Consider the following 16108-nt stretch of genomic DNA (forward strand, 5'->3'; position numbering starts at 1 on the left):
AAGCAAAACAGTTATGCATTGAAGAGATGCGTAAAACACACTTGATAACGCACATAAGCAATTCTTGGCAAATGTACTAATAAATCAGGATTTAAAAGGACCTTTATTAACTTCATAACGACTACCCACTGAAATCCACATCACGCAGGACAATGGTAGAAACTTTAGAACTGTTGCTGAATAACTAAACATGCCTGGTATTGGTGCTGTCCCACAACTTAGTATGGAAACCCTGGCTCGTATTATGGCATGATTTGAAAAATAAAAAAAATCGAAATAAAAATACAGCTGTATACAGAGGAATTTACTACATAACAAGAGGGGAATTTCGAATCAGTAGGTCAAGGATAGTTTATCAATAGATCATACTACAGTTGGCTGTATTTCTCAAGAGAAGGGAGAAATGGATCCACTATCCCACACTACTATCCTACGAAAATACATTCATAAAATATCACCGAACGTAAAACATTTTGAAGAAAATTATAAAATCTGTAAGTAATCTAGAGTTTGAAGAGAATTTTTTTTTCAACGTTTTTATTTATTTTTGGGACAGAAAGAGACAGAGCATGAACGGGGGAGGGGCAGAGAGAGAGGGAGACACAGAATCGGAAACAGGCTCCAGGCTCCGAGCCATCAGCCCAGAGCCTGACGCGGGGCTCGAACTCCCGGACCGCGAGATCGTGACCTGGCTGAAGGCTTAACCGACTGCGCCACCCAGGCGCCCCTTGAAGAGAATTTTTAAGGCAAGGCGGGAAACCCAGAAATCACTTGTTAAAAAAGCGTCCTCTGGGACGACTCCTCCGCCCCCACCCCCAGCCTTGCCTTTCCGGCTTCTAAACACAGAACGGGCCTGGCTCCAGCCCCATTCGACTCCCTCGGGCCAGAACCCGCCCTCTGCCTTCGCGCTGGGCCAACTCCTGGGCCCTCAGCACCCCCGGGTGACGACACTACCGCTTCCGGCCTTCAAAGTGTCGGGCGTGGCCGCAGCCCAAGCCCTGGAGCCCCGTCCCTGGCGGCGAGAGGCAGGAAGCGGAAGTGGCGTCACTGGCCCGCGGCGGTCTTTGTCCCGTGGTCTAGCGCCTTTCCGAGCCTCTCGTCTTGGTCGTCTTGCGGTGCTTGGTGTCGTCGGTGAGGCCGCGTGCCAGGAAGGTTCGGATGCAAGGAGGGCGTTAAAGGACAGGTGTGGCCCGGCCTCCGAGGGGCCTCCTTAAAGAGGCCGGGTCCCCTCCGCTCGCCCCCTTCGCGGCCGCTGGCGCCCGCGTTGGGCCGGCCGAGAGGAGCGGTGAGGGCGCACCTGCGAAGTGTTTTCGGCCACGGTGCCTCCTTGTTCAAACTCCTCCTAAGTAACCGTTGTGACTCTTCTCCAGGAGGGTGAGAATTTCCGCTGGGCAAGTCAGGTTGGCCCGGCCCTGCGGTGGTCACCGCCCTGTCGCTCCTGGCTGTCCCGGTGAGCCCTGGGGAAACGTTGGTTCAAAGGGCCCTTCCTCTAGAATGCGGAAAGACGTTTCTTGCGAGCATTTGGAATGTGTTTGCCGGTTCTTGTTGAGCGTCCCCTACAGGTAGAAAGAAAAGGGACTTGTTAGGTTCGAGGGTGTGCATATTTCTGTAGATAAATACGAACATGTGTAAGCCACAAGTCATCCTTCCAGGTGAAAGTAGGAATGCTCAGCTGTCTTGTCCTCTGATCGTCCTGGGGCCCTGCCTCTCCCACAAACTATCAGAAGAAGGGCCTCCAGGAGAAGAAGACCTTATGGGCTTTAAAGCGCTGGTTCCAGAATGACCGAGTTTACCCTTAACAAGATGTGTGGACTAAGTGTGGTCTTTGCCCTCAGTTTTTGTGCTGTAAAATCTGAAGCTTTCAACACAATTTGATCATCCAGCACAGTGAATGTTGGTTATAGTAGTTTCACCCATTTTGACCATTTTGCATGTTTGCTCTCTGCATAACAATACATTTTATGGGAACTGTTTGAGTGTAAGTTGAAAATGAAATGCATACATGATACTTGACTTTTAAATACTTGGTAATGTATCTTGTAAAAGACGTTATCCTGCTAAAACCACAGTTCTTTCTTTGACCCAGGAAGATTGAAAATGAAAATGCCTCTTAAATCTGCTCCGTGTAAAAGCTGAACTTCCCCTGGATCTAAGAGCCAGTCAGTTTATATATGATGATTATTTCAGTCTTTTAGTCTTTTTTTTTTTTTTAAGTGTGTTTATTTTGAGAGAGAACAAGTAGGGTAGGGGCAGAGAGAGTGAGGGACAGAGGATCCTAAGTGGGCTCCGTGCCGATTGTAGAAAGCCCAGTGTGGGGCGTGAACTCACAAACCGTGAGATCATGACCTGAGCCAAAGTTGGAGAGGCTTAACCGACTGAGCCACCCAGGCCCCCCTTTTAATCTTTTTTAACCTACTGTATTCCTTTTTGTTTGTGCATTACATTGGCTTTTTATGAGTCTTATGTGTTCTTTTAGAAAGTCACACATTTTGAAAATTCTGATTTTATTTTTCACAATATTTTTAGATGTTTCCTCCATTTCTTGTATTTTCTGTCAACTGGTAATTGGGTCCAGAACAGAGGGTGGCAAACTTTTTGTCTGGAAAGGTCCAGAAAGTAATTACTTGATGGTCTGCAGGCCATAAGGTATCAGAATTACTCAGCTCTGCCTTTGTAGTTTTCAGGCAGTAATAGATCTGAGTCAACAAATGGGGATAGATGTTCCAAGAAAACTATTTAGCAATCAGCCTTGTGACCAACGTGTGCCAGTTCCTGATGTAGAGGCTTCAAACATCGTTTCCAAATATCCTATAGGTGACGTTGTGTACATCAAATTGCATTCCATCAGGAAGACTTGAATTTATACCATTCCTCAGATGCCCAGTTTGATTGCCTGCTTAAGTTAGTGATCACCAGAGCTCTCTGTTTTCAAGATAGACGTTTCCTTTGGAATAACAAAAGTCACATATGGGGTGACTTTTTTTTTTTTTTGAGAGAATGCGCAAGCATGCCCACTTGGGAGCGGGGGCAGAGGAAGAGCGAGAGAATCTTTTTAAAAAAAAAATTGTTTTTAAATGTCTATTTATTTTTGAGTGAGAGAGACAGAGTGTGAGGGGGGAGGGGCAGAGAGAGAGGGAGACAGAATCTGAGGTAGGCTCCAGGCTCTGAGCTGTCAGCACAAGAGCCCAACGCGGGGCTTGAAATATTAGACCGCAGACTGTGAGATCATGACCTGAGCTGAAGACGGATGACCAACTGTCTGAGCCACCCAGGCAGAGAGGGAGAGAATCTTTTTTTTTTTTTTTTAATTTTTTTTTAACGTTTATTCATTTTTGAGACAGAGAGAGATAGAGCATGAACGGGGGAGGGGCAGAGAGAGAGGGAGACACAGAATCAGAAACAGGCTCCAGGCTCTGAGCCATCAGCCCAGAGCCGGACGCAGGGCTCGAACTCACGGACTGAGAGATCGTGACCTGGCTGAAGTCGGCCGCTTAACCGACTGAGCCACCCAGGCGCCCCGAGAAAGAATCTTAAGTAGGCTCCATACTCATCACAGAGCCTGACACAGGGCTCCATCCCATGACCCAGAGATCCTAACCTGAGCCAAAATCAAGAGTCAGATGCTCAAAGGATGAGTCATCTAGATACTAACAATTGCTTTAGTTCTGTTAATACATGTGTGAGTAAATTTTTGTGTATAATGTTTCACATTTGTGGGGGTGTGTTTCAAGGTAAGGGTAAGCTGTTCAGGTTGGTTTTCTTGGTCAAAGGGCAAGTATACAGGGCCCCCTAGATGGTTCAGTTGGTTCAGCAGCCACCTCCTGTTATCAACTCAGGTCTTGATTTCAGGATCATGAATTTAAGCCCCATGTTGGGCTGCATGCTGGGCCCAGAGACTACTTAAAAAAAGAAAAAAGGACAAATGTACATACTTTTAGATGGATACTATAAATTCTGTTAGAAAATTATTGTGGCATGTGTCAGTTTGTGAATCACCTTTTTAAAACTTCTAAAAATTAAGGAGAAACATAAGGAAGAAATTTATATTGTCTGGGCACTTGTTTCAAAAAGAATATTGTGGGGGCGCCTGGGTGGCGCAGTCGGTTAAGCGCCGACTTCAGCCAGGTCACGATCTCGCGGTCCGTGAGTTCGAGCCCCGCGTCAGGCTCTGGGCTGATGGCTCAGAGCCTGGAGCCCAGAGCCTGGAGCCTGCTTCCGATTCTGTGTCTTCCTCTCTCTCTGCCCCTCCCCCGTTCATGCTCTGTCTCTCTCTGTCCCAAAAATAAATAAACGTTGAAAAAAAAAATTAAAGAAAAAGAAAAAAAAGAATATTGTGTCCGTTTTTATGTGAGTACTCAAATGCCTTTGCGGAAGTACAATGTTTTGCTTTATGTGTGTGCAAACATTTTATGTGAGACTTAAGTGGTTTTTATGGTGTAACTCTATTTTTGTCTTCCTTTTCTTTGTACTGTACTGTAACATTTTTGGTAGTTATAGAAATTGTCTCACATCCCACAAGGGGTCATTGAGTTCCTTTAATAAACTAGACTGTGTTCTTGGGACAGGGAAGTAATGGCCATCAAAACATAGTACTGCCACCATACGGCTTCTAGTCTATCTGAGAGTACAGACTTCAAGTGAATACTGGCAAGTTTGTGACAGGAACGTAAGAATGGCACAATATGAGGTGGTAATACCTATTGGGAGGGATTGATACAGATTATATATGTGTGTGTGGATATATTTATATATTTTTTAATGTTTATTTTTGAGAAAGACACCACGAGTGGGGGCAGGGGCAGAGAGAGAAGAGGACAGGATCTGAAGCAGTGTCTGCACCGACAGCAGTGAGCCCCAAACTCATGAACCTTGGTATCATGACCTGAGCCAAAGTTGGACGCTTAACCGACTGAGCCACCGAGGCGTCCTGGGAGGGACTGATACTTAACTTCTGAAGGGAAGCAGAGCAGGATTTACCTAGGCAGATTTTGAATGGGGGTGAGGATTTGTAGGGTGGGTAAGAAGGATGTCAGGTGAAGGGAACTTCATGAGCAAAATAGAGCTTAGTGTATTTCTTGAACTGATGGAAGAGTGTTGGGAGAAGGTGAACAGACAGCGAGTGGTGAGAGATGGAGTAGAGGACAAGGGCAGGACCAGGGGAAAGAGTAAGGCAGTCTAGCCAGTATTCTAAGGCCATCGACACTTCTGAAGTGCCTAAGCAGGGGAATGATTTGAATCCATTTACAACATAGAATTCACTAACTCCCACTTTGGGCATGGATAAGAGTGAGGGTATGGAGTCAGGATAGAATTTTAGGATGCATAAGTTTTATCTTTATTTATTTATTATTAAAGAAATACTCTTTTTAATGTTTATTTTGAGAGAGAGGGAGGGAGGAGCAGGGAGATCTAGTTTAAAGGGTTCACGGGGCACCTGAGTGGTTCAGTCGGTTGAGCATCTGACTTCGGTTCAGGTCATGATCTTGCAGTTGACGAGTTTGAGCCCCACGTCGCGCTGTGTGCTGACAGCTCAGAGCCTGGAGCCCGCTTCAGATTCTGTGTCTCCCTCTCTCTCTGCCCCTCCCCCGCTCATGCTCTGTCTCTCTCTGTCTCAAAAATAAATAAACATTAGAAAAAAAATTTAAAGATTGTTATTGATCCTTCTCGAAATGTTTGTTAGAATTCACCAGGGAGCCAGTTGATCCTGCTCTTCTGATTTTTGGGAGTTTTTTTAATTACTTGTTGATGCAAAAATGAACAAAGCTTCTAGAATTTCTAAATAAAAATTTTTTTTTAAAAAAGGAAGAGAGTTTTATTCCCGATGCCTGGGATACACAGTCTTCACCAAAGCATGGTAGCTCCAGTAAAGGAACATTTAGTGTAGGGTTGTATAAATCTTTTACATAAAAGGTTGCAAATTATTAGACAAAGGACATTTCAGAAAGCTGCAGACCTTACTGTAAGACTCTAGTATACGCAGGGCCATCTGACTTTAATCTTATAGGAACCAGGGAACTTTCTTCTTTTTTCTTATCTTTCGTGTTTGGAATGTTTGGTTTTCTTTTTTTTTTTTTTTCAATTTACATCCAAGTAGTTAGCATATGGTGCATTAATGATTTCACAAGTAGATTCCTTAATGCCCCTTACCCATTTAGCCCATGCCCCCTCCCACAACCCCTCCAGGAACCTTCTGTTCTCCATATTTAAGAGTCTCTTATGTTTTGTTCCCGTCCCTGTTTTTATATTATTTTTGTTTCCCTTCCCTTAGGTTCATCTGTTCTGTGTCTTAAAGTCCTCATATGAGTGAGGTCATATGATATTTGTCTTTCTCTGACTAATTTCACTTAGCATAATCCCCTCCAGTTCCGTCCACATAGTTGCAAATGGCAAGATTTCATTCTTTTTGATTGCCGAGTAATACTCCATTGTGTATATATACCACATCTTCTTTATCCATTCATCCATCGATGGACATTTGGGCTCTTTCCATACTTTGGCTATTGTTGATAGTGCTGCTATAAACATGGGGGTGCATGTGCCCCTTCGAAACAGCACACCTGTATCCCTTGGGTAAATGCCTAGTAGTGCAATTGGTGGGTCATAGGGTAGTTCTATTTTTAGTTTTTTGAGGAACCTCCAGACTGTTTTCCAGAGTGGCTGCACCAGTTTGCATTCCCACCATCAGTGCCAAAGAGCTCCTCTCTCTCCGCATCCTCGCCAAAATCTGTTGTTGCCTGAGTTGTTCATTTTAGCCATTCTGACAGGTGTGAGGTGGTATCTCATTGTGGTTTTGATCTGTATTTCCCTGATGATGATTGATGTTGAGCATTTTTTCAACCAATGTCGGTTGGCCATCTGGATGTCATCTTTGGAGAAGTGTCTCTTCATGTCTTTCGCCCATTTCTTCACTGGATTATTTGCTTTTTGGGTGTTGAGTTTGATAAGTTCTTTATGGATTTTGGATACTGACCCTTTATCTGATATGTCATTTGCAAATATCTTCTCCCATTCTGTCGGTTGCCTTTTAGTTTTGCTGACTGTTTCCTTCACTGTGCAGAAGCTTTTGATTTTGATGAGGTCCCAGTAGTTCATTTTTGCTTTTGTTGCCCTTGCCTCCAGAGACGTGTTGACTAAGAAGTTGCTGTGGCCAAGATCAAAGAGGTTTTTGCCTGCTTTCTCCTTGAGAATTTGGGTGCATCAACTTTTAAGGGCAGTAGGTACAAAGCAGTAATCCGAATGCTTTGGCATACTAAGATCTCTCATTATGTGTCATTTCCATTTGATGATAGAATGCTACTGCCTGTGCCCAATCTCATAAGATAGGCACGCCAGACAATGCCCAGTTCGTGATGGGACACTAAATCCACTTGGTCACTTGATGTCTCATGGTTACTTATTTAGTCTCTACCATGTATTTATTAGTGGTAAGCCATAAGTTGTTCCTGAAAAGAGTAGGTATATGTAGAAGAGGTCATAGATTTGCTCCAACCTACAAGACTATGCCACGAATCTCCTTCTCGTGGTTGCTAGAGACTACCAACAACTTCCTGTTTACTGTGGACAATTCAAGTGCCTTGGGAAATGATGGCTCACAGGGATTAAGTGCTTGAGAAGTTTGTACTGCTGCCAGAACTTGCTGCAGAATGCTCTTACTCTGGTCACACTTAAATCTGGAGGCCTTATAGGTGACTCTGTAGATGTATTAAAGTACATTCAAATGTGGTATATGTTACCTCTAATCAAGAAGTTGTGTCAGGGGCACCTGGGTGGCTCAGTCGGTTAAGCGTCTGATTTCGGCTCAGATTATGATCTCAGTTTGTGCATTCGAGCCCCACCTTGGGCTCCACACTGACAGTGTGGAGCCTGCTTGAGATTCTCTCTCTCTCTCCCTCTCTCTGCCCCTCCCCAACTCATGCTTTCTCTGTCTCTCAAAATAAATAAAAATAAGTTCTCTGTCAAATAGTATGCCTTTTGGTGGGGGGAGCAGAAGGCATTACGTACAGTAACTTGGACCAATTCCTCATGGGGCTGTCTTGACATACCTGCCCCTGAACTTGGTTGAGTTGGTATACCACTCCTTTGTGCATGTTTTATAAAGAGGTGTAAAGTATCTGCTACTTTCATTGGGTCCAATCCCCATAATGTCCACATGGTGGACCATGTGTTGTGTTGTGGAAAGTCAAGACCTTTGAGGACTGTGTTTTGGCAGGGTACAGGAGAATGGACACAGCCCTGGGCCAGTGCTGTGGAGGTACACTCTCGGTCTTGCCAGGTAAAAACCAGATGCTTCCAGTTATTTTATGAAATTTGTATGGAGAAAAGGGCGTTACCTACATCAGTAGCTGCATTCCAGATCGAGAGTTGGTGCTCGTTTGTTCCAGTAATGATACTATATTTAGAATCAGCATTACTAATCTTGTTTCCCAATACCTTTGAGGAAAGGGTGGCTTCTGGGCCTTCAGCATAGATTGACGAAGGAGGTCTGTGCAGGCCACACATGATATATACAGGCAACATTGCTCTCTCTAGGATTGGCTCCTTCATGTTACGCCAGGGAAACTTTGCCTTATCGTCATCATTAACCATAGGTCAGCATGGAGTCCAAATTTCAACCATCCTACCAAAATAAGCTGTTAGAGCCATCCCCAAATTCATGAGCTAATATGTCGAATCCAAATTTTCTAGTATGTACACCCATGTCTTTGAAACAGCTCTGTCTTACATGATACTCTATCCTCCTTGGTCTAACACCCTAAAATCCATTTTCACACATGTTCCTCAAGATTTTTATGATACATGTTAGTGGAGTTGGAGTTATTTTTGCAGCTGTTGTCTTTACCTTATAGCTTATACCTGTCCCACGGGAGTTTGTATTAATTGTGAATCTAGAGACATAGCAAGTGGTTGTGGTGGATCTTAAGAACAAGCATTTCCTTGCCGAGTATCTGCACCAAGTGAGATTATCAGAGCTTTGTCAAGTAGAAGAAGGCTAGTCTCCTCAGAAACTAAGGGACAAGCTACCTTCTTGACAAGAGAGGTTCAGTGTCTTGTGGCTTCCTAGTCATGCGTTTGATCTGGGTCCAAGTAGGTGTCCCCATTTCAAAGTTCACCTGTCATTTTTTTTTCCTGACTAATACCTTCATTTTCACATCAAAAACTAGATGAGACTGACCTTAGCTGCTGTTGTACAAATACATTTGATAAATAATACAAAACATGGGTTCTCTGAAAAGATTCATAAAACAGACACGTTAGGCACAGTGTGATTTGGAATTGCTCCTCTGCCAAGGCAAGAAGGAGGGAACAGACCTGATGGACTTGAGTGTTTCCCACCAAGACACTGTTGAGAGTACACAGTATTTGAAATGTATTCTGAGGGGTTTTTGGTCAGAACCTTGGCATTCTTCTTCTTACCTTTTTGTATCAAAGGTAGACCAACCAATGGTTCTCTTTTCTGTCTTTACCTTACCCAGAAACCAACAATGTAGTGTATGTGTGTGTGTTATAACCCTTTTTTCTTGCATGCTTGATTGATTTCCCATATCACTTATGAGGTGATATATCAATTATTAGTCTTTTCCCAAGGGAGTGTTGGATCTTTAAGGTCTAGTATACTTTCTGTGTACGGTGCTCATTTGTGCTCATTGCCGGGTACTGGGATGTGATTTCTTATTCATAGAAAGAATAAAGGAATAAGTTCTGAGAGATGAGAGCTTAAAAGGAAGCCCAGAGCTTCAAGGTTCTGCAGCATCCATTAAGAAAAAAGTTTAAGTGTGTCAACCAAATAAAATATTTCATTTTTTTCTTTTCTTCATATGCCTAACAACAGTCTAGACCAGGGCTAATGCAAGTGTAATGTGTAGATCATATATAATTAAAATGTTTTCAGTGCCCACGATAAACAAAGTGAAAGAAGTGTCTTTTTTTTTTTTTAATGTTTGTTTATTTTTGAGAGAGAGAGCGACAGAGCACAAATTGGGGAGGAGCAGAGAGAGAGAGAGAGGGAGACACAGAATCAGAAGCAGGCCCCAGGCTCTGAGCTGTCAGCGCAGAGCCCGATGTGGGGCTCGAACCCACAAACTGTGAGATTGTGACCTGAGCCAAAGTCGGTTGCTTAACCAACTGAGCCACCCAGGCACCCCAAAAGTGTCATTATTTCTAAGAATATATGTTATTTTACCAGATATATTCTTTTTTTTTTAAAGTTGTATTTATTTAAAAAAAATTTTTTTTTCAACGTTTATTTATTTTTGGGACAGAGAGAGACAGAGCATGAACGGGCGAGGGGCAGAGAGAGAGGGAGACACAGAATCGGAAACAGGCTCCAGGCTCCGAGCCATCAGCCCAGAGCCCGACGCGGGGCTCGAACTCACGGACCGCGAGATTGTGACCTGGCTGAAGTCAGACGCTTAACCGACTGCGCCACCCAGGTGCCCCTAAAGTTGTATTTATTTTGAGAGACCGTGCAAGCAGGGGAGGGACAGAGCAGAGGGGAAGGGGGACGGAGGATCCAAAGCAGGCTGTGTGCTGACAGCAGAGAGCCTAATACAGGGCTCAAACTCACAAACCATGAGATCGTGACCTGAGCTGTAGTCTGATGCTTAACCAACTGAGCTACCCAGGTGTCCGTTTACCAGATATATCCTAAATATCATTTCAGCATGTAACCAATATTTAGAATTTGAGGTATTTGACATTCTTTCCTTCAAATTCAGTCTTCAAAATTCATTGGACACTAAATTTGGTCAGATATACTTCTCTTTATATCTTACAAAATTTACCACTGAAAGACTGAATTAAAAATCCAAGTTATCTCAGGGTTGCCTGGGTGGCTCAGTTGGTTAACTGTCTGACTCCATTTCCACTCAGGTCAGGATCTCACGGTTTGTGAGATCGAGCCCTGCATCGGGCTCTGAGCTGACAGCAAAGAGCCTGCTTGGTACTCTCTCACTCCCTCTCTCTCTGCCCCTCCCCTGCTCACGCTTGCTCTCTCTTTCTCTCTCTCTCAGTTGATGTTACTGATACTGCTATAGGGCATACCATTTTTAGTGTGTTTCTCATATATCATCTACACAGAGCCAACGTATGACGATTGATGACTGATAACATTTACTGATTAATGGTAAATACAAAACACAACTCCAGATTACCCGGTGTCCATGGGGATGGCTGTCTGTACTTGTATTCATAAGATACCCTGAAATGGTCTTGGTGTCAGAGAAAGGAATGTTGGGTAAGTTATTCTGTCACCCTTACAGGATGGCAGCCATTGATTTGTCCTCTGGTAAGTCCTGTTGATACCCCTTGTTTTTAATAGACTCAGCTTTAGATCACCCTTGCACAGTGGTCTGGGCCTGAGCAGTTATGCTGCTGGCCCTTTAAGGAGGAGTCAAAATGGGCCAACGACTGTGTTTTCTAAGTCGTCTTACTGATATGTGTACATTGGGAAGAGGTACTACATAACTTTTTTACTATATTGCTTTGGGCAGAAAATGAGTCCCATTTCTCGGGGCTTAAATTTCCTTCCCTGTCAAATTGACTTACTCTTTTCCTCACGGGCAGCATGATCACTATCCCCTTTTCAGTTCTAGGTGAGACGAGACCACACTGGCATCCTATAGCAGTAGTCTGTGTTTGCGGGAGATTTCTTGAGAGTTTTGGGAATTTCACACTAGAATAGAAAGACTTCTAGGCAGGTAAATGCGAGAATTATGGTCCTCTCTGGGTATACGTGGCTTCTTTGTTTTCTTCTATGTTTTCTTTCTGCCTTCCTGAGGAAAAGATAAAAGTAGGAAGGATGGTGGCTGACTGGCTGAAGATTGTTCTTGGCTAGGCAAAAAGTATGTCCTTGTACAAAAGGACATATCTGTATTCACCAGATGGACACATTTCCTCCCAGGTGGACCGATCGCCAGAGCTTCTTAAAGTCACTCAAAGACTGAGTGTCTATTGAATTTCCCCACAGAATAGAACCTTTCATATTGGTGGTACGGGAATACTCTGAAAATAATTTGAGCGTTTCAGTAAGTACTAATTAAACTTGACTCTCATGATGGTGACCTTTTTTATCTATCATGTGCTCTCACAGATGATATGGAAGATGGAGGTGTGCTTTTCTCAAAGAATTGATCCATTCACGACCATTTATCAGGTGTCTACAGTGTGTTCGGGCATGTGCTGCATTAGAGGGAAATAAGAAAAGAGCTCCGAGTCCAGGGGTGGTGAGACAAGGTCATGTTTAAGAGTTTCCATTGAAGCCACGTGACTGGAGTGAGTATAGGTATTTAAAATATTTAGAACCATTGACCTTGGAGTATGAGAGACCTTGAAACTCTGTATTACTGTTTCTTTCATCCTTGTTCCAGTGAACATTGATGATGTTCCTTGATCCAAGCCATTACATGTGCGGTTATTTAGGATTCAGTGACCTTTGGTGATGTGCCTGTGGACTTCACCTTGGAGGAATGGACTCTTCTGGACCCCTCTTAGAGAACCTTACGCAGAGATGCAGTACTGGATGGAGAACTCCCAGAACTTGAGTATGGTGGGTAAGGCTGCCATTATTCCTATAGCCTGCTGTTGAACAGATATATATTATTTCCTCATTGTGTTGCAGGATGGGTGATATCAGATCTGAACACAAGTGACACACAGTTGCTTCACTGATGTGTTCTAATCCAGTGTGAGTGCTGTCAAAATGTGGTCTTTGGGCAGACGGCATCACCGTCTCTGTTAGAAATAGACATTCTCACATTCCACTGGCATCTGTTACAGTGGTGGCAAGTGGGACCCAGTCATCTGTTTTTAACAAATAGTCCACGTGATTCTGATGCACACTAAAATTTGGGAACCACTGGTTAATGGTTTCTCTATGAAAGTGAAAATCTCTTTGTTGCCCTTACTCTATTTCCTATCTCAATAAAAGTGTTAGTGCATTGTAAATGTGTGTATAAGCCTGAATGTGGGTTTCCAGGCTCAGAGGGAACCAGTCTTTTCAGGGTACAGAGTATATTTGCATTTTTTTAATTAAAATTGTTTTAAGTTTATTTATTTAAGTAATCTTTACAGGGGCGCCTGGGTGGCGCAGTCGGTTAAGCGTCCGACTTCAGCCAGGTCGCGATCTCGCGGTCCGTGAGTTCGAGCCCCGCGTCGGGCTCTGGGCTGATGGCTCGGAGCCTGGAGCCTGTTTCCGATTCTGTGTCTCCCTCTCTCTCTGCCCCTCCCCCGTTCATGCTCTGTCTCTCTCTGTCCCAAAAATAAATAAACGTTGGAAAAAAAAAAAAAAAGTAATCTTTACACCCAACGTGGGGCTCGGACCTATGATCCGGATCTCAAGAGTTAACACATTCTTCCAACTGAGCCAGCCAGGTGCCCCTGTATTTGCATTTGTATCTCATTTGAAATAATTTTATTGCTGTCATGGGTAATAAAACACCTAATTCAGGGGCGCCTGGGTGGCGCAGTCGGTTAAGCGTCCGACTTCAGCCAGGTCACGATCTCGCGGTCCGTGAGTTCGAGCCCCGCGTCGGGCTCTGGGCTGATGGCTCGGAACCTGGAGCCTGTTTCCGATTCTGTGTCTCCCTCTCTCTCTGCCCCTCCCCTGTTCATGCTCTGTCTCTCTCTGTCCCAGAATAAATAAAAAACGTTGAAAAAAAAATTAAAAAAAAAAAAACACCTAATTCATAGGAAGGTTGGTTATCTCTTGCATGAGTCTCTCTTCTATTAAGATCTCTTTCTCCATGAATAGGTTATCAACTCTTTAAACACACTTTTATCTCATGGTTGGAACAAGAAGAGTTGAGGACAATGGAGAGAGGTATTCCTCAGGGTGAGTGTGAAGAACATCCCTCATCAATGAGAAGTTCAGTATGTTTGGAAATGTAACAAGAGGCTTCTTACGAGGTATAGATACGACATAATGATCCAATATTTGTATATATTTTGAAATGACTAACACACTAAGTTTAGTTAAAATCTATCACCATATATAGCTACAAAGTTGTGGGTTTTTTTTTTGTGATGAGAACTTTTTTTTTTAAGATTAAGTTTAAAAAAAATTTTTTTAACGTTTATTTTTATTTTTGAGACAGAGAGCATGAACGGGGGAGGGTCAGAGAGAGGGAGACACAGAATCTGAAACAGGCTCCAGGCTCTGAGCTGTCAGCACAGAGCCCGATGCGGGGCTCGAACTCACAGACCACGAACGAGATCATGACCTGAGCCAAAGTTGGCCGCTTAACCGACTGAGCCACCCAGGCGCCCCGTGATGAGAACTTTTAAGATTTACTCTTAGCAACTTTGAAATATAAAGTACAGAGGCGCCAGGGTGGCTCAGTTAAGCATCTGACTCTTCATTTCGGCTTGGGTCATGGTCTCACAGTTTGTGGGTTCAAGCCCCGCATCAGACTCTGCGCTGACGGCACAGAGCCCGCTTGGGATTCTCTCTCTCTCTACCTCTCTCCCACTCACTCTCTCAAAAGTAAATAAACTTAAAAAAAAGAAATATAAAATACAGTATTATTAACTATCATCACCATGCTGTATAGTCCATTCCCATGACATTTTATAACTAGAAGTTTATACCTTTTGACCCTTTCACCCATTTCACTCAACCCCCACCCCCTCCTCTGGCAACCACCGATCTGTTCTCTGGATGTTTGAACTTTGTTGTGGTTTTTTGTTTCGGTTTTTTTGATTCCACATACCAGTGAGATGATATTTGTGTTTTTTTTACTTATTTCACTTAGCAGAAAACCTCAAAGACCATTCATATTGTAAATGGCAAGATTTCTTTCTTTTTATGAGTGAATAGTATTCCATTGTGTATATATACCACATTGTCCTTATTTCTTCATCTGTTAGTGAATACTTAAGTTGTCCCCATATCTTGGCTGTTGTCAATAATGCTGCAATGAACTTGAGGGTGCATGTATCTTTATCAGTTAGTGTTTTTGATTTATTTGGATAAATTCCCAGAAGTTGAATTGTTGGGTCATATGAGAATTCTTTTTTTTTTTTTTTAATGTTTATTTTTGAGAGAGAGAATACAAGCACGGGAGGGGCTGAGAGAGAGAGAGAGAGAGAGAGAGAGAGAAGGGGACAGAGAATCTGGAGCGGGCTCTACACTGGCAGCGGTGAACCCAACATGGGGCTCGAAATCACAAACCACGAGATCATGACCTGAGTTGAAGTCAGCTGCTCAACCCACTGAGCCACCCAGTTGCCCCAATGATCGTTCGATCGTTCGTTCTTTCTTTCTATCTATCTATCTATCAACATGTAGAATCATCACACAAGTCTGTTCACTTTATGAAAATTAATCATGGTATACATTTAAGAGTTTTTGTAGTTTCCTTTATTATTTACTTTACATCCAAGTTAGTTAGCATATGGTACAATAATGATTTCAGGAGTAGATTCCTTAATGCCCCTTACCCATTTAGCCCATTCCCCTCCCACAACCCCTCCAGTAACCCTCAGTTTGTTCTCGATATCTAAGAGTCTCTTATGGTTTGTCCCTCTTCCTGTTTTTATATTCTTTTTGCTTCCCTTCCCTTATGTTCATCTGTTCTGTGTCTTAAAGTCCTCATATGTGTGAAGTCATATGATATTTGTCTTTCTCTAATTTCACTTAGCATAATACCCTCTAGTTCCATCCACTTAGTTACAAATGGAATGATAGTTCTATTTAAATTGTTCGAGGCCATATGGTATAAGTAGGTTTAAACCTGTCCTGAGTTGATAGATGCTCCATATCTCATTGAACCAGTCTCTTCGTCCTGAGAATAGGTTAGGTCAGTTAAAGATTTGTGTCTTATTTCAGGAGGTAGTGATACAGGTGGGTTACCCAAGTTAGGCCTATATGGTACAAGCAGTTGGGTATTTAATAAGAAACATTTCTGTGGAAACAAAAGAAAATAAAAAAGGTTAATGGTTGGAGTAGATTGTAATCCCAGTTTTTGAGTGCTGAAGGTAGCCAGTCAAGATTTCTAGATGCCAGACTTGACGCATGTTCAGATGCACTGAGGGCGGGCAGTATTTAAGCTGATGGATTTTACTTGTTTGCAATTTGAGGGTCTCTGGTGATCGGAGTGGCCCACCTGGCAGC

The 16108-nt window shown here is 43.2% G+C and overlaps 1 protein-coding gene and 1 long non-coding RNA gene across 11 annotated transcripts in view; one reads left to right on the forward strand and one right to left on the reverse strand.

Moving 5' to 3' along the window:
* The first annotated feature begins 1044 nt into the window (after positions 1–1044).
* LOC121013943 (uncharacterized) overlaps positions 1045–16108 on the forward strand; it is a 32688-nt gene continuing 17624 nt past the window's right edge. Inside the window, exons 1-5 of one of the 10 annotated variants that reach the window (XR_005782984.1) lie at positions 1045–1450; positions 11077–11233; positions 12089–12280; positions 12418–12544; positions 13748–13828. This is a non-coding gene — a long non-coding RNA (uncharacterized LOC121013943). Of the gene's footprint in view, positions 1451–11076; positions 11285–12088; positions 12549–13747; positions 13903–16108 lie in introns of all 10 variants that reach the window. The other 9 variants (XR_005782980.1, XR_005782985.1, XR_005782981.1 and 6 more) reach the window with 9 other exon arrangements.
* Positions 15567–16108, reverse strand: part of LOC121013940 (zinc finger protein 846-like) — a 55820-nt gene continuing 55278 nt past the window's right edge. The window contains exon 8 of the mRNA XM_040449814.1: positions 15567–15899. The gene's annotated coding sequence lies outside the window, so the exon portion shown is untranslated. The remainder of the gene's footprint in view (positions 15900–16108) is intronic.

Source organism: Herpailurus yagouaroundi, unplaced genomic scaffold (genome assembly GCF_014898765.1).
Source record: "Herpailurus yagouaroundi ecotype Mexico unplaced genomic scaffold, PumYag 200, whole genome shotgun sequence".
NCBI classification, from domain to species: Eukaryota; Metazoa; Chordata; class Mammalia; order Carnivora; family Felidae; genus Herpailurus; species Herpailurus yagouaroundi.